This window comes from Scleropages formosus, chromosome 7 (assembly GCF_900964775.1).
Source record: "Scleropages formosus chromosome 7, fSclFor1.1, whole genome shotgun sequence".
NCBI classification, from domain to species: domain Eukaryota; kingdom Metazoa; phylum Chordata; class Actinopteri; order Osteoglossiformes; family Osteoglossidae; genus Scleropages; species Scleropages formosus.
The window spans coordinates 28,848,877-28,868,215 of NC_041812.1; the positions used below are offsets into that span (position 1 = coordinate 28,848,877).

A 19,339-nucleotide genomic window follows, 5' to 3' on the forward strand; every position below is an offset into this window, starting at 1 on the left:
AGAGCAGGACTGCGGTCCAACCCACTGCGCCACCGCACCCCCATGTTGTCTATATAAACATGCTTAAAGTTAAACATGAATTCAGTTTTGAGTGAACATGGGAATGAATCATCATTGGTCTAGGTGGTTAAAAGCCTGTCACATTTCACCCAGCAAAAAACACAAACAATTGCACAGAATTCACATTCACTTTCAGATTGCCCTTGTCCTGAGTTGGACATCTTACAAGAAAACCGCTGGCAGAGGTCAACGTTTCTCCACAGATAGGTATGAGATGGGTATAAGGTATCTTATTAGTACATCTCACCAGAGGGAAATAACGTGTAACTAGAAACTGCATTCTGTTCTTCATCTAGGCCAGCAACATGACTGAATTTCAGACCGTTTCAGCAGAGGGAGTCCACCACACACTAACTACGCCAAGATGTGGACTGATCGACTGGGCTGCAGCCAAAACAGGGCCCCTTCTTGGCTTGAACCTTGAGACAAATTCCTTCTTGTTCCGTCTTCCCTTTACATGGCCAACAGCCGAAATGTCAGATGCCATTTTTGACTATAGGTCCTTCCTGAAAAACCATACATATACTGTACATTGCTATTATTTTTTCAGGGAATGTTTTAAAGGTAGTAAGACACTGCCACTAAGCCATCCACATCTCAACACATCACACAGATCTTGAGTCTTCTTGACTTTTATGGTGCTGCCAGTAAAATGTATACCACCAGAAAAGGCACACTAATAAGGGCACTGGTGCTGTGATTGCCAGTTTGACAGCTCCCTCCCTGCCTGCTGCCATCATCATGACACCTTGCAAGCTATTCAAGAACTGCCTTACCACCTGCCTGTAAAGAGTTTACACTGAGAGGTCTATATGTGTGTGCGCATGTGTGCAGGTGGGTGTGGTGGTCGTGGGAGCCTGTGATATGCCCAAATCTCCCCTCGGAAGCTCTCAGCAAGCCATATGAATGGCTGAAGAGCAATACCACACGAGCATGCAAAGCACACCCCTATGCACACTGACTCTTTGATCTAAGTAAACAGAGCTATAGTCTCTAGTGCTTCATTCCACAACTGCAGACACCACTAGGCAGTATGAACTACACAAACTCTTCTGATATCATTATTGAGCAAAAGCCTTATTGGTAAAGACTCTAAAAGGAATCTGACCTTACAGGAAAATCTTTAACCTTACGGGAAACATTGAGCTGTTGTGCAATAAATGTCTTTGTGACTGTATACTCGCAACAAAGTAATGAGTCTTAATGAGCTGGGTGTCCGTTTTTTAACCTTGACTAAACTCTCTTAGGGGGGCGTGGTGGTGCAGTGGGTTGGACTGGGTCCTGCTCTCTGGTGGGTCTGGGGTTCAAGTCCTGTTCGGTGTGCCCTGCGACAGACTGGCGTCCCGTCCTGGGTGTGCCCCCTCCCTCTCCAGCCTTACGCCCTGTGTTGCCAGGTTGGGCTCTGGCTTCCCGCGACCCTGGATGGGACAAGCGGTTCTGACAATGTGTGTGTATGTGTGAACTCTCTTATACTGAGATTCACACATTCACTGCTTCTCTTATCGACATGCACATCCATCCACACCAGACCACTCAATCAATCATACATTTCAAACCCAACCATAACTAATCACTAATATGACCTTATAGCATACCATGAATAGCATAACTAATCCATCACAGACTAGAACTCGTTCATAACATTCAAATACAAATTTTCAAAAGATACAAACATTTTTTAGTTTATTTCCAAATTTTATCTTCTTTTTTCAGAACGGTGTTGCTGAGCGAACGTCACTGGCATTTCTGCACGCAGTTGTTAGTTGAGATCAAAATACACCCAACGATAGCTGGAATGTGGAAGACATTAATTCAACTCGCTTCTTGAAACGTGACCTTGTTATCGATGGTAGATGAGTTCTAATGTTTCCAGCTTGTTTCTGATGTTCTTGACAGTTGGTTGAGTTTGAGAAATGTAGCAGACAACAGGAGTCTGAGATAATGTGTTCTTATTTTCTGTCTTATTTTCTTTTTTTGCAGCTCAACGTTAAAACTGTTCAAGTAAAAATTCCTGAAGCATATATTTTATTATGGCTATATCCAAGACTTTAAACAGCAACTGTAAACAAAATAACATATGTGTCAGTTATGCTGTTTTGGTTTAATAGATGGTGGCATGATTGTGCAGCAGGTGCCACAGAACTTGAGCTGCTCAGACATAGGTTTCAATCTGATTGTCTATGCAGTTTGCATATTCTGCCCATCTTGATTTCCTGGGTTTCCTCCCAGTCCACAGACATGCAAGGTAAACTGGACACTTTAAATTGCTTGTAGTGTGTGGATGGGTGAGTGAGTGTCTGTTGAATTTAACTGATTCAACAGACAATAGTTAATAAGTTAAAGGGAACAGATGCTAACAAACACGATGCATACTGCAGAGGAAACATCTAAAAATGTACCATTGTATGCTCTTATATGCCTTATTGTATGTATAATTTTCAGTGCAGGGTGATAACAACTGTTGGGTGTAGAACACATGGTGCTATCTCCAGGTAATAGCAGACACAGGGTTTTGTTACTAAATGTGTTGCTAATGGTAACTAGAGGCAAAGTAGAAAACAAGTTGTAACCTGGTTGATAAGGAAGCATGTGTATTTAGTCAGTAAGGAAACACACACATACTTTCAGAACCGCTTGTCCCATACGGGGTCACGGGGAACCGGAGCCTAACCCGGCAACACAGGGCGTAAGGGACACACCCAGGACAGGACGCCAGTCCGTCGCAAGACACCCCAAGCGGGACTCGAACCCCAGACCCACCAGAGAGCAGGACCCGGTCCAACCCACCGCGCCACTACGTCTCCCCTTCCTCCTTCCCTCCCTTCCAGTAAGGAAATGTTCCATTCCAAAATGTTATGCAGCAGTATGCAAAGAACCTACAGAAAGCAAGTAAACAAACATGTAGCCAATTAAATGTATACCATGAACTGGTAATGTGTTGAACATTCATGAGGCTTGTTATAAACTGTAAGCATTTTTGTTTTTCAGGGAGACTCCCAGATCAAAGTTGTGTTACTGCAGATCAATATTCTCAAAATGATGGTTGATAAAAAGTTAGGATGCAAATCAGGTGGTACTGTATGTCTGGACAAGTGTGTCTCTTGAAAAGATGATCCTGTTTGGGTCAGCAGCAATCACCACTAACGCAGAAACAGAAAAGCTAATAAAACAGAGGCTGCCATACATGCTGTGTTGTTCTGTTGCGTTGAATGTGTATGAATGCGAGCATCCATCATGTCAAATTCCTTGTATGTTGAAACGTGTAACGGAAGAGACTGTTCCCTTCAGTTGCTGGATATCTCGGTGATTCTATCACTGTTGACAGGCTCTTCCTCCCCTTGATCTTAAGCATGTGTGAAATTCCCTGACATGACACATATTTCCTAACTATTCCTCATTTCAGATTATGGGAAATGTTATAGCTCTGCTCATCACCATTAAGCTGTTGACCCTGTCTGGGCATAGGTAGGCATGGCAAGGTCCCCCAAGCAGGAGCACTATATTAATCAAATGTCAAAAAGCAATTCTTGCTAGAAAATACCCTTTTGACTAAATTAACCTTGTATTGCTACTTCAGGGTTATACATTTAACAAACATTTTAATAGGTACGTGAAAAAATTTTGTATTGTGTTTAACAATAAAAATAACTACGAACTTTTACCTGGTATTTTGTATTGAGATTTCTGTGCATCACTGCATACAGTAATATTCCTTCATACTCATGAAGCTAATTGTTTCACTCAGGTGGTACTGTTGAAAGCAACAAATGATTGTGTTACCCTAGCACCCTAGCACACAAGGAAGTAACAATGGCTATGGAGGGTGAAAAATGGAAATATGTTAAGGATGCGCCAGCTCATTGGTGGTCAACGATATGAAGATTACAAAGAAGTTGACAAAGAATGCAGTCTGCAAGCTTTGTAAGATGGTGCAGCCTTATTTTTGCAACAATACAGCAAACAAGAGCACATACATTTGTGTTATTATCACAGTGAGGAGCTAGCTAAACCAGGAGGTATATAGCCATGAGACTGAAAGGACAAATGACAAATTCCCATGTAATGCCTGAGAGCAGAGAAAATCACAAAGAGCACTGGAATTTATATGACTTGCGACCTGACTCCATGCTTGTATAGAAAGGGTTCAAACACCTGATTGAAAAACTAGAGCTGAGACACAGCATGCCTAGACCATCACACGTCAGCAAAAGTATTTGCATATCACACAATACTGTTATGTTGTTAGTATTTTGAAGGTTAAAAGACTGATGTCCGTGATCTTAATAGAACTACTGTATACAACTGTGTACCATTGTATAGGGCTATTACTTAGGTTAATATTTGCCATTTTAGAGTGAACATGGCAGACACTGAAATTTCCTCTGTATGTGTTCAGTTACTGAGGCAGAGTCTTTTTAAAGGCTGCCTTGTATGCTTTCTCTCTGTGTGATTATCTTGCTCTTGGTATTGCCAGACTACTTTCTTTCTTTTTTCCATTTCATCCCAATATTTTCCTCATCCTCTCTGGTAATACAGAATCAAAAACTCTAAATTACTTTTGAGTTTCACTTTACAGTCTTTGCTAATGCATTTACATCACATTTATTCATTCAGATTATGCTTTTCTCCAAAGCATTTACAAAATTAAGGTCTCAATTATTACAAGCTTACAATTATTTACCCGTTTATACAGCTGGGTAATTTTTTTACTGGAGCAACTTAGGGTAAGTACAGAACCTTGCTCAAGGTACTGTACAAGAGAGGTTGCTGGTTACAAAAACGGCAAACTGGAGGTCCATGTAGGAGCACTAGTCTTCTACTGGAGAGGCACGTTAGCAAGAAGAGCCTAGACCTCCTAAATAGACAGGTTGGGCTAACGAAGGAGAATGTGTATTTTCTCAGAGTCAAAGCCTTGGAGAGAAGTGTTGTGATGGTGGACACTTTCAGTCGGAGAACGACTAGAAATGGATGTCGGATGGAAGGGTACAGAAAACATAATGAAGACTAATGATGGTGATCACCTAATCCCTTGGGGGGTAATCACTGGAACAAGTAGGGGCTTATCCTACTTTTTGCATGCCAACTGCACTTTAAACAGTCAAAATATTGTCCAATCAAGTCTACTACAGGAAGAGGTGGGGATCAAACCTCCAACCTTTGGATCTAAAGGCAGCAACTTTAAGAACTACTCTATCAGCTGTCCTGATAGCAAGCTTCCTGTTTTATTTACTTCTTTTACTGTGGTCAGTATCATATGAGTGTGAAGGTAAAAACTGGAGCAGTAAGTAACACTGCCAGGAGAACAGCAGCACAGGATGCAGACAGCACTGCAAAATGTATTGAGTGATACTTTACTCATTTAGCAGAGAGTGACAGATACAAAGGGAGGTGGAGTTGTACAGCACTGACACTTGTATATGAACAGTCATCCTCTTGGCTGGGGGAAAGACAACGCACTCAAATTTTCAGCGCTTTCTCCTCTGGCCAATTAATGCCTGTCTGTCTCTACAACATCTGTACCAAGGGAGTGAATCTTTTCTACTGTACATGGTGAGAGCTCAGTTACTTCCTCACAGTGTGGACATGACAATAATTTAAAAAAAAAAAAAAAAAACATGACCATGACTTGAACACTTTTAAGCCATCTGTTGCTGAATTATAACAACAATAATGTTATTGTACATTTAAAAACAACAAACAAGAATTCAATTTTATGTTTTACCAATTTCAGTTTGCATTAGTTGCAACAGGGAAGAAAATTTCTAGGAAATGTACTATTATGAAAAAAATTACATTGTGATGCCTGTATCTCAACTAATGGTGTGGCTGTATTGCCTCATGCCTACCCTCCACCATGAACATATACCACACCAACCACCCACACGTTCCCTGCTGCCATTGCTGTGTTTTTTCTTCTGTTTCAGTACTGTACCATGTAAAGCACATCTCCCAAAGGGCTGTAATCCAAACTGTTCTCTCACTCAGAGCTGTCATTTCAGCTACAGGACTAGAGCTCAGTCGAAACTGATACTATTAAAAATGTAAAGCAGGAGCAAGGAATTACATGTTTCGATATCAATCTGCCAACACGAATTGTTCACTCTTTTTGTGATAATGGTGACACCCCAATTTCCTTTAATCCATCTCAGCGATTGAATCTTCAACTGTGCCATTCCAGTCATACATTGGTCACCCCTTTGACAAATCAGCAGAGATACCCACAAAGCAACCAAACCCAACACACTTGAGCTGTTCAGATTGCTGTGCATATCCCCATTAAAAAAGCCACACATAATGGCTAATACCTTCTGTTTATCAGATGTATGTACACTAGAAGCTGAGTATCTCAAAAGATTTCTGCTAACTCATCTCTTCACTAATGATCTAGGACTACCTTCTAAGAGAATTTAATGGCTTGCTTGTTTGATAACCTACCCAACCCAATTCTGATTGGTCCATCTTCACTAGTTAACCTTCTCCATTCATAGGCTGTAGCGGCACCTCTGGTGAGCCAGGATGCCTGACACCACTGGATTAGGGATTTTGGCTGCATTGACTCAGCATCAATCGATGGGCATGTGCATCTCAGCTATAGCAGCACAGGCATGCTGTAATACACTAGAATGCCCAGGGTGGGTGGGCAGCCACTGCTACTTGAACCCCCGAATGTTTGCGTAGCACGCCAAGGCTGCCCGGGGAGGGGGCGGAGACGGGAGTAAAGCAGCCACAGCTGGGGTTCATTTCATCCCCGATTTCATCCCCTATTTCTTCCCCGGTGCCTGGCAGTAGGGGGAAGAGACCAAGGAGGAGAACCACACCGAGACGACCGCCGACCCGTTCCCTGACATGAAGCCCTCGCCCCGATCGACCCTACTCTCCCAGCCTGCACGAAGCCCTTCCTTACCTGTTCCCTGCTCCCCTTTCTCATCTCCGTCCTTCTCCGCTGTCTAGCAAATAAAAGCCCACAGCTATGGACAACTGCATCTCCTGCTTCATCTCTTACAGTTTGTTTTTTGCAGTTTTCTGGGCCTGGGAGAATTTGGTTTATCTTTCTTCAGTTGTCAGTTTAATTCATTAGCAACTGCTTTAATTTTTTTCCCCACTGTGCTAACGAAATGTGCTTGGTAATACACACACACTTTCTGAACCGCTTGACCCATACAGGGTCGCGGGGAACCAGAGCCTACCTAGCAACACAGGGCATAAGGCCAGAGGGGGAGAGGACACACCCAGGATGGGATGCCAGTCCATCGCAAGGCACCCCAAGCGGGACTCAAACCCCAGACCCACCAGAGAGCAGGACCCAGTCCAACCCACTGCACCACTGCGCCCTCACTGCTTGGTAATACGTATTTTAAAATATGTATTAAATTGTTAATCAAATTATTGTTTATTTCTTTCCAAGAGTGAATGTGTTGGTTGGAACACTAATATCATCTGTTGCTTATCTTGAAACCTTGTAAGCACTCTTTTGCTTTGTATGACTAATCCCTGTAAGCTGTGTAGGAAAAAGGTAAGAGCTAAATATACCGATAAAAAAACAGATATACCAAGGTTCAATGACCACATTTCTCCCAGTCACAAAGGTTCTTTTTCTTTTTCTATAGCTGAGCTGTGGGTGATATTGTTGCCTGTTGACTAATCCCCAGTTAAATGAGTATTTGCAGAACATGTCGGGACAACGGTCCCTCGTAGTACCCAGCAGCTGTCAGCAGCACGTGAGATCTCCAGATGTTGTGCACCAGGAAATAAGCTGAACATGTGAGGGAGGATCCCTGTCTGGACAGAGTTGAGGATTGTGCTGTCAATAACTATGGATAACAGTGTAAGAACTAAGACTGAGAAGTTGGATGCATGTTAATTTGATGAACTACAGTTTAAATTAAAAGAAAGCTGAAAGGCCAAAAGGGGTTCTTTTAAAACCTAGGTGTTTCCAGGGATAACTTAAGAACAGAAATGTACTAAAATTGAAGGTAAAAAGGTTAAACAGTTCAACTGTTGTTTGGAGATCGAGTCCTAATTATTAAGTAACAGAAAGACTGTATTGCTAGTACTGTTGACTACTTTAATGTATTTGAATAAAACAGAAATGCTCAGCTGTTAACTAAAGTAGAAAGTAAATTTTACTTTAAAATGTGGAACATTTACATGAATGCAGTGGACTTACTAGTTATGTCATGTGTCATGTCTACCAGCAAACTGCAATGCAATTTTTTTTTTTGCAGTTGCTACAATTACTTGTTCTAAGTGGGGTCGCGGCAAGCTGGAGCCTAGCCGTGCAACACAGGGTGCAGGGCCAAGGGGGGGGGGGACACACACCCTGGACAGGACGCCAGTCCACTGCAAGGCACCACAAGCGGTGTTCAAACCTTAGACCTGCCACATAGCGGTGGAGGGCAAACCCATTATGCCACCTGCAACCCGTCATGCGATCCCCCCCGGGAGTGCAATGATTTAATTTATATTCTGAAAGAGTGACATCCAACAGGCAGTTTCAATTTTCTCTGTAGAAAGTTGTGGACAGCACGGTTTGTTCCTATATTGTGATCTCTACAATTTCTTCAGTGAGAATCAAGATATCCACTTCTGAGGAAAAGGATAATAGTCATTAATACTGATGAATATTTAAAAGCTTTTACTACCAAGAGAATGAGCACAGATAGTTTATTTATTTAGCCTCACAAAATGTTCCTGAAACAGGACTGGGATAATGGAAAAGGTTAAGGTTGAAGATGTGATGCCAGGAAGACTACATCAGCAAGGTGTCAGTTCAGTGAACTCTGTAGCACTCGTTCAAAGACTGCAGGCATCAGAAGAGGCACCTCAAGCTCAAGCTTCATTAAGGGGCTTCAGTGAACAGAATTACAAGGCCAACTGTCCTCTTCAGGCTTCCTATGACCTAACGTGGAAAAAGACCCTACCCAGCATCAGTTAGTGAACTCAAGCACCATGTTTCTGCAGATCTCTTTTCCTCCTCTGCTAATGCATTTACATCATATTTATTCATTCAACTGATCCTTTTCTCCAAAGCAATTTACAGTGTAAGGTCACAGTTATTACAAGCTTATAATTATTTACCCATTGACCCAGCTGAGTAATTTTTAGGACAAATAGCCTGCTCAAGGGTACTACACCCAGGGATGGGGCTTGAACCTGGGATCTTCAGTTTCAAACGCAGTAGCTCTAACCACTATAATGCCAGCTGTCCCTACACCAAGCTTCCTGTTTTGTGGTTCTTCTTTTGAACTTCTTTTAACATCGCCTCAGTTAACGTTTCAGTTAACATGAGGGAAACTAATAGCTAGTAAAATTCAACTAAAGTTTTGAACAAAAAGTCTCACCAATACCAATGTTATGATTTCCACATTGAATAAAGTGTGCTAAAAAGACCGATATCACACCATTCAATCTCACCAAGTTTCTTTGAAACAGAAACTCAGGTTTTCACGCTTAAACTTAAAGATGGACTTTTGAATTTGATCACTACTTAGGAAGTGAATTTAACACATCTTGTATTTCCCTGTAATGGCCAGTCTCCTGCTTTGATTGCATCTGCTAATAAAGTTCTATAAATGTGGAGAAATACTTTAAACTTGAATATGAAAAAATGCATACTCTAATAATTCTATTGACACAAATGCTCCTTTATTGCAAATTACATCTATTACATTAACAATTTCAACACGCTGTAAAGCAACAAACATGAAACTCAACATAACAATAACAAAATAAAAATATTCAACAGTATTCCCTTGCCTTCAAATAATTTCACAAAACTTCAGTCAAAAAGAAAAAAAAAAAATTCATGATCATTGTCAAACCAAGTGGGAAACATGAAGGAGCAGGTGTGGCACAGGCAGACAGCAAGCAGAATGTGTTGATAGATGGAGCCAAGTATGTTCCATGAAACATTATAGTGATACACCATGACTTCCTGTTTCAGAGACGTGAGCTTTGTAGAAGTCACCAAGAGGAATCTTCACTTGAAACCCCATACAATACACACTTCTTCCTATTTTTGCAGTGTAATATCAAATGCTCCTTAGTTAGGAATATTTTCAAAACATTATGTTACAAAATTTCATAACTGTATCCCTTTTCCAGTTTCTCTCTTTGTGCTGTTTTTTGAAATTAAATGTGGCAAGAGCTTTTTGTATTTATATTTATTTCTATTTATGTATATAAGGTCTATGTAGGTATATATATCTGGCCTATACCTGTCAGCTGTTTAAATACGATCAAGCCTGATCTGAGGTACCCCTTTATAAAACAATGCTCAACTACTGAAACCCTTACCAGCAAAAGTCAAATTGACAGCTAGCTAACAAGAGATTCATAGTAGCACATACAGCTATCAGAACCCCCAGGATGACTGTAGAGAGCAAAGCCGCTGAAGCGACTCAGCTGCATCAAGCACACTTGAACCCAATAAAGAGTGAATCCCCAGCACCATAAAACATGAAGTTGCAAATTCTGGATCAGCTCTCTACCGCATTTCCTAGGAAGTACTTATTGATTCTCAATCCATGTTTATTCACATGCTTCCGAAGTCCTGCTCAGAGTATGTTTGTGTTCTAGTCCAAAGCTCCAATCCTGTCGGCATCTTTTCTCCATGCTCTGCTCCCGGTCCCGTATTCCTGCCCAGTTTAAGTCACATTTCTGTGTGTCTCAGTCTGAGAATAACACTCTTTTCATCTGCATTTGGACACACAGTAACACACATTGGTGTCCATGTTACCTCCGGACGTAACACCAGCGACAATCAAAAGAAATTTCCGAAAACCTCCAAAAAAAAGTTACTCACTCCTATCAGTCTGGACAGGGTTGCACAGCCATTTCAAAGCCTTTAAACCGCAACTAAGACATGGCCAAAGACTTGCTCCTCAAAGTTTACAAGAGTGGTGGCAAAGTCAAACAAAATCAAAAAGGCCTAGTCAAAGTCCTGACCTGAATCTCATTGAGATGTTGAGGCAAAACCTAAAAAGAGCTGTTTGTGCTTAAAAACCAGCAAATATAGCTAAGCTAAAGCAGTCTTGCATGTAGGAGTGGGTCACTACTTGGTAAAAGAAGTTTCCTATTGTGGAAAAGCAAGGAAAATGCTGGAACTGTTTACAGAATTTAAAATTGCATCACATCTTCTTTCACCATGTTTACCATAACTACATAGTGCACTGCATGTTGGAGATTTACTCACAGATTTTCAACAATTTTGAAGGCTGAGGACTGTGAAAGCCATTCCAAAACCTTACTGTTTCTTTTGTTTCTTGAACTAGTTCATGGTTGAGTTTGGGGTATGTTTTGGATCATTGTCTTGTAATATCCAAGCTCTTTCAGCTTCAATTTCTCTAATGACTATGGTAGCTTAGCTTCCTGGATTTGTTGATACTTAGTAGAATCCACTCTTCCCTCTACCCACACAATATTTCCTATGCTACTGGCGACCATACAACCCCAAAACATAAAAGATCCACACCCATGCTTAACAGTAAGGTGCTCTTCTTTCCAAACGTTTTTCTTTTTTCTTCAAACTTACCTTTGGTGACTGTAACCAAAGAGTTAAATTTTTATTTCATCATGCCACAGCATTTGGTTCGAAAACACCTCTGGATTATCTAAGTGTTAGGTTGCATAGGATACAAACTGGGGCTTGTGATGAGATAAGGTAAGGTTTCCTTCTTCTCATTACTCTTCCATGCAGACCATGTTTGTGAAAGCAACCTGCACAATGGACTGGAGCACCAGTACTCCCATGCCAGCTAAACCTTCCCGCAGGTCTTTGCAGTCATATGGGGATTTTACTTTGGATGCTTGACCATTATACGAGCAATTCTATCAGCATTTTTTCTTTCCAGATCTTGTTTTGACTTCAACCGTTCCCCTTAAATTCCGTTTCTTAATGACGTTTTGCTGAGTTGAAATTGCAAGCCGGAAGCATTTACATATCTTTTTATAGCCTTCCCCTGCTTTGCAGGAGTCGATTATCTTTATTTTTAGATCCTCATTCAGCTGCTTAGACAAGCCAATCGCTGCTGAATGTAAGCACAACCCCCTGAGAGGTTTTAAGGGTCAAAGAATTTATTAAGTTCTCGAATTGTCTTCACTTGACTTGGATTAAGGTCTTTCAAGTCAATTAAGTTCTCAGACCTTAGAAAAAACTTGAAGTAGTGGATCAGCCAGAAGGGTGCCTAAATCTTTTTGTTTTGTTTTTTTGTATAATCTATTAAAATCACCAAGTAAACAGTAATTGTGCATTGAATCTTGCAAAAATATGTCATGTTGAAGTTCGCTACCTACAGAAGTTGTGTTGATTTCTTTTCACTGAGAAAATGAAAACATCTAATTTGGCCAGGGGTGCCCAAATTTTTACGCAAAACTATAGTCAATAAGTTTCTTCTTTGAGTCCTATGCTTCTATGTACACGACTTAATTACAGTTGACCCAATTTAGGTTAAGTGTAATTATTCTTATGCAGTGTACTGCCGTTCTATTTTTGGAGTGACCATAAAAACAAGGCGGTGTTTACTTGGCCTCAGTTCAGCTGGTACCTGTTAAAATCTCATGTCTGGAGTGTTTTCAGAGTTGCTAAACATTCAAGTTCTGAAATTTACCTGTGAAAAGACAAACACTGAATCACAAGTCATTTACACAACTGTGTTGTTTCCTCATATTTTTTTTACATCAAGGGGAATTCCACAAAAAAATAAACAGGCAACATATGTTATTGCTTACTTTTTTACAGTGGATGGAATTTACAGAACATACACTTGTTTTGTTTTTGCAGATAATGAGAATATCTGAGGATATTTCTGTTCCTTTGCCTGGATTACTGAAGGAAGTTGCCAGGGTCATACCATACCACCTGAGACTTTCTTCTTCTTAACCTTCACACCACATTCATGGAAAACCAGTTATTAAACACTAGCAACAGGAAAGAAATCCCTAGCATTTAATGTAAATATCACATCTCAAAATTCATATCTATAGGACTTGGTTATGTCAGAAACACCTTAATGGATTTAACACAGCTGTGTATTTGTCTATTACAAAAATGTTTATTCTTAATATGCTGAGGTACATCAATGTTGTGTACATCAATGAACATATAGGTAATTATACTTTATAATCACACCTTTGCTCAGAAATGGTACCATGAATGGTCAGTGGTCATATTCACATACAGTATATTCTTCTTGTTACAACATTGTTAGCCATCAATGACCACAACTGTAACAATCCACAGAACTTTACTGCTTTCAGTTTGAGTTGAAACTAATCAGTAACTGACACCTCTGTGGCTGATGAGTAGTAGTGCATGTTGTATTAAACACTTCTTCATACAAGAGATTCTAAACAAAAAGGCCCCTGTTACAAAGAACATGTACTTTCAACTCTTCAGTGTCAGTTCAACACACTTGCTGTTTGGTTTTTAGGCTACCTAACACAGAATAGTTTTAAGAAAGAAACAATTCTAAAAATGCAATCAAATATATTAGTAAAATAACCCCAGCTACCTGTATTGCATTATTTCAACCAGCAGTTTCTAAAGAAAACAAGTCACGCTGTGGGCAGCACAGCTGCTGACCAGCTTTCAGGCTTTCTGCAATCTGGTAAACGTACTTTCACTCACCTACTCACTACCATCCAACAACATGTCCAAGTGAGAATTATGGTGGTCCAAAAGCCTCTCCCAGAAACACAGGACACAAGGCTAGTAAGGGTACACGCAGAATGGGATGGCAGCCCATCACACGCTAGTGGTGGAAGAACAGCTCAGAAAAAAACAATGTCAATGTTTAATGTTAACACGTAAAAAATGCATACCTTAAAAACAAATCAGAGACACTGAGTGCTTCCATGTGTTTCCACTCTTTGGGTTTATATGGAATAACTGATTAGTGTACGTAAATATATACTATATGGATGGGTGTAATATTGTCCCCAAATTCTGTTTAAAATTAATAAATGGCAGCCTTTACAAACCAGATAAAATATGTTGCGTCATGCCTGCGGCAAACAGGAGCTTTAAGCAGTAATGTGTTTTTAATTTTTAATTCAAAAAGAGGAAAGCAGGACACTCACTCTTCAAAGCAATATTGGACACTTTAAAATGAGACTAAAATGACACTGCTTTTCTCTCATGTTATTACAAGGAAAAGCTCAGCAGCTGTTTCTTCATCTGGCATGCAAAATATGTTTAAAATATCATAAAATGTGGACCACAACAACCCTGCACTGGAAAAGTTATTAATGATGAATGAAGAAAAATATAACATTAAAAGACAGAAAAAACTTTTGGGATAACATGAAAAAATTTCAAATGTTGATATTACACAAAAAATGCCTTTTATTTTTGTGTACTTAACTGTAGGTGGTATATACCTTGCTAGTTAAGAGCTTGTTTTTTACATAATAAATAATCATACTTTAACCGCCTTGCTGGATTTCACATCATTAATTAACTGCATTATTTCCGGGATGTGTGTCCAATCATAAAACACAAGTTTTGTAAATATCTGCATTAAATTATCCACTAAAAAGTGCAGTGTAAAAACTCAGTCACTTTTTTCTTGTAATTACTACACTTCTTTCACATACACACACACACACTTTCAGAACCGCTTGTCCCCTACGGGGTCACAGGGAACTGGAGCCTACCCAGCAACACAGGGCGTAAGGCCAGAGGGGAAGGGGACACACCCAGGACGGGACACCAGTCCGTCACAAGGCACCCCAAGCAGGACTTGAACCCCAGACCCACCGGAGAGGAGGACCCTGGTCCAACCCACTGTGCCACTGCACCCCCTAGTACACATCTTTCAATATCTCTAAACAGAGGTTTAATACCACAGAGCTTTTTTGTCATTTTCCTGCGCACTTTGATTCTTACTTTGCTACTGAAACTGGGGACAGCAAAAAAACAGTAAACCCTCACGTAACAATGATATCGCAATGTTTATTTTCACTTTATATTTTTACTGCATTATAAAAGGAGTTCCACAATACAACAAAAATTCACTATATAATGCCTTCTTCTACGCCTGTGGAACTGACAGCAGGGAAATAGGTGGAATGGCAGCCAACAAGCAATAAGAATGTGAGTACAGTGTTCCATGCTATTGCTATATAAGAAGCTGCCTAGTGGACAGTATCTCAGTGGTTCTGGTTTGTGGTGTGGGAGGAATTGCCTCATTGTTTATATGACCGCAGTGAAGTTTCAGTGCTTTGATTGTGTTAACTGTGACCTTAGTGAAATTTATGAAAATTTAATTTTATATGTTTCATTTTTTCCTTCATTGCAACCCCCCACATTAGCAGCAATAACAGCCAGTAGCTCTTCCACTCAAAGGGAAATATGCAATGCAATTTTATGTTGATATTTACAGGTGACTGTTTTATTACAAATAACAACATACTTTATCAATACACACACACACACACACACACACACTTTCAGAACCGCTTGTCCCTTATGGGGTTGCAGGGAGCCAGAGCCAACCCAGTAACACAGGGCGTAAGGCCGGAGGGGGAGGGGATACACCCAGGATGGGACGCCAGTCCGTCACAAGGCACCCCAAGCGGGACTTGAACCCCAAACCCACCGGAGAGCAGGACCATGGTCCAACCCACTGCGCCACCACACCCCCAGTACTTTATCAATAATTAATAAAAATTATACTTTATTAATCCCAGCAGAGAAATTTACTATGACTGCTACTGCAAAAGGGCCAAACATGTTTTTGGGAGGGAACACACGCAAACACAGAGAGAACATGCAAACTTCACACGGAACAAGTGTGGATCATATTCCCTTTCTTTTGCAGCATTCTGGTGCTGTGAAACAGCAACATGATCCACTGTTTTGGCCTCTTTGCATTTTATTGTTTGTTTTTTATTGTTAAGTTATTAAGGTTGAAAAATATTTTTAGAGCTGGAAATGGTTTCGTTATTTAATTAAAAACAAATGTTTAGTCTTGAGAACAAGCTGATATTAATCCCCTAAAATCTTTGTGCCATGTAAGATAAAGCCAGTTCAACATCTGTCAGTTGCTTCACCTTACACTGCAGACATGGCTAAAGCATAAATAAGAGTGAAGCTCAGCATATACAAGTTTATTATTATTATACTATGGTAATGTTTTCATTTTACATCACCATTTCATTATGGGTAAATGTTGGCGATGTAAAATCAAAACCTAAAATTATGTGGACCATGCAGCTATTGTACTACAGTGTTCTGACTTAAGTAATTATACAGCAGTATTAGCAAAATAAATATAAATTTAAAACTGAACAATTCTGGCTAGTCATTGTTATGTTTATTTAATGTTTTGAAGACTTTATTGATGATAAAATAGAAAATATTGTAATTTGATAATTTTCAAAGTGCTGTGTAAGGCATAAAATACAGTAAAATTCTACATGCCTGAGGTCTGGGCAAATTTTCATCATGATGTTCTTTTTTCCTGTGTATATTTGGGGCCAAAAATAAGGGGTGAGAGAAAACATTTTAGAAAGACCAGATGACGCCACCTAACTGCTGACAAAATAAAATGGGCATCGAGCACGCTCAACTTCTGACAGAGTATCACCGTTTTCCGAACCAACCTTGAGATACAACAAGGGCAATGCATGGAAAATGAGGCAGAGCACATCAAACACCTTCCATTATGTATTAGCAACAACATACAGTTATTGATATGGTGCACTGCTCCCTTGATATTTGAAGTAGATACATTAAGAGAAAGTCATAAAAAGCACATAGAGAACCAGCCAAGAAGAAAGACCAGAGACAAAAAATAGAAATACAGATATACATATATATTCACCAGGTTGAGTTTTTGCTGACAGCCAGAGTGTTCCTGGAAATTACAGACAGGGTTTACTATCAAGCCTGTTCTATCCAGTTACTGATACTAGAATACAGTGAATTCACACCGGGACATCACCTGCACTGGCAGGTTATATAATTGAACTCTTTTTCATATTTTTAACATGCTCCTGTGCTGCCTTCACACTAAAACCTGGGCTAAGAAGGATTACAGCCTGTTTATAATGTAGAACATAGCAGTCAACCTACTGTGGATAGACAGTGAATACAAGAGTCAATTGGCAGCGACACAACTGTATCCATTCCCCCGCTCATTACCCTGCCACTGACAAGAGGCTCTTCTTCAAATAGATGCTACATCGTTCACATTTACTCATATTATGCGCTGAAAACATCCCAGTTCTTTTACTGAAATTATCTGGAAAGGAATGTTTACGCCACCAAAAAAGACTGCACAACTGGTCTGCATAACTGAAGGCGTTAGCATTAAGCAACAGAAAATAATTAATGTAAGCCATTCATTTTTGGACACGAGCCAACTCAAACTGATGTTATGCCCCCTCATACTGTTTCAGCTATGAATTCTAGTTTAAAATGTGCAGAAGTGATTTTTTTTTTTAGCCACTGAGTTTCCCAATAACATTAGATTAGAACAAAAACAACAACAACAATAATAATAATAATAATAATAATTGTAAGGACAACAAAATCCACACTGTCAATACACAGGCAAAAACTGCAGTACTGCAGAACAAGCTGCATATTTCCACACACAAAAAAAGTTGCATGTATAAATAAATAAATAAAGATAGTGATCCTCAGGACTTTTGCTGTGCAAACTGCCCTGAAAGGCAGAGTGCCTTGCTAAGCGCTCTCTAGTAATATCCAGTACAATGCAGTACAGTACAATACTTCAGTTGAAGGTGGGCTCAGGAAATTACTGCTCCTGCACCTCTTTTCTTGGGATGCGAGGCCTACAGTAATTGTTTCGGGAACTGTGACAAGCCGGGCAACATTTTGGAGGTGCCACTTGGCCTCCATCACAGCGCACCTGCTTTCTTAGCGTCTCAGAGCTTGGTGTTTTGGAGCACAAACTGAAATTAAAATGAAATAAGCGCATGTCATCATGTCATGCTTGCAACAAGCTCACTTTCAGAGCCCTGGCCCGGGTTGTGTGCTACAGGCCAGGGACAGGTGAGGTGTGTTTCCTCTTACACACTCCTGGTCCTCCTAACGTGTCCTCCAAGTGCAATACATTACATTTACACTGACGTGCCAGAAACACGGCAATATCAATGCGGCACTGCTGGCACTGCGGACACACTTCTACCCTGCTGTACTGGGAGGGAGGAGCACCTTCCCACTCGTGTCCATCCGACACGCCACGACGCTCATTAATGGAACTCGAGCACAATCGTGTATGATCATGTGGTGGGGACCGCTATGTTCAGGGCAGCTGTGCGCATTGATTCATTGTCACGTCTGAGACTCAGTGAGAGTCGCGTAACACTCGCAGTGTGTGAAAATGCGAAGCTAGCTAAGCTAAGGCACAAGAACGCCGCTCTTGGGCCGGATAAACACGCGAAATGCATAACAATCATATTTAGAAATTATCAACTACACGATGATTATATATTATGTATGTATAACCACCGAGCACTCACCGCGCACTGCTCAGTTTGCTTTGTCGCGCCCCTCTCTCTCAGCTCAGCCCCAGGTTTGCTTTCTTTCAGCGCAAGACGAGAAATGTCCACGCAGTGTGTGAGTGTCCGTATCCACCGCGAGTGTACAGTAACGCAGACTCGGAAAGACACGCTGGGCTCCAAACCGTCTGTCAAATCGGCCTTCTCCCGTACTTCTCCCAGTGCCACTTGCGTGTTTTCAGCTCATGTTCCGCACGCTGCTCATTTCTGCGTGCAAGTAATGCGGTTCGCCCGTGTCGTTCGGCTGTCACGACGAGGATAGGAAATCAACAAAAATACCGCGGCCGCCGCTCCTCCCTCCGTCCCGAGTCATGTACAGTATGTGGGGGCGGGGCGCGCGGGTACAGAACGATCTGCTGCACTCTGCAGGGCGACACTGTAACGCTGCAGCTCCCGGGGAGCCTATAGTGCGCGCGACTTACGCGCAATTCTACAAGTGAGACCACATGAACCCTCTCCTTATACCCCCACATACCCCCCAGTATGTGAGACAGTGTAAAAACGTGCTGAAGTACTTATTACAAGTGTATAACGTACAGAACTACATATACACACACATTTTCCATAACCGCTTGTCCCAGACGGGGTCGCGGGAAACCGGAGCCTACCCGGCAACACAGGGCGTAGGGCCGGAGGGGGAGGGGACACACCCAGGACGGGACGCCAGTCCGTCGCAAGGCACCTCAAGCGGGACTCGAACCCCAGACCCACCCGAGAACAGGACCCGGTCCAACCCACTGCGCCACCG

The 19,339-nt window shown here is 41.1% G+C and overlaps 1 protein-coding gene across 5 annotated transcripts in view; it reads right to left on the reverse strand.

Moving 5' to 3' along the window:
- The window catches only part of LOC108926801 (thyroid hormone receptor alpha-like), a 142,671-nt gene extending 123,777 nt beyond the window's left edge, over nt 1-18,894 (reverse strand). For all 5 annotated transcript variants that reach the window (XM_018739754.2, XM_018739753.2, XM_018739755.2 and 2 more), the window contains exon 1: nt 18,553-18,894. The gene's annotated coding sequence lies outside the window, so the exon portion shown is untranslated. The remainder of the gene's footprint in view (nt 1-18,552) is intronic.
- Between the last annotated feature and the right edge of the window lie 445 nt (nt 18,895-19,339).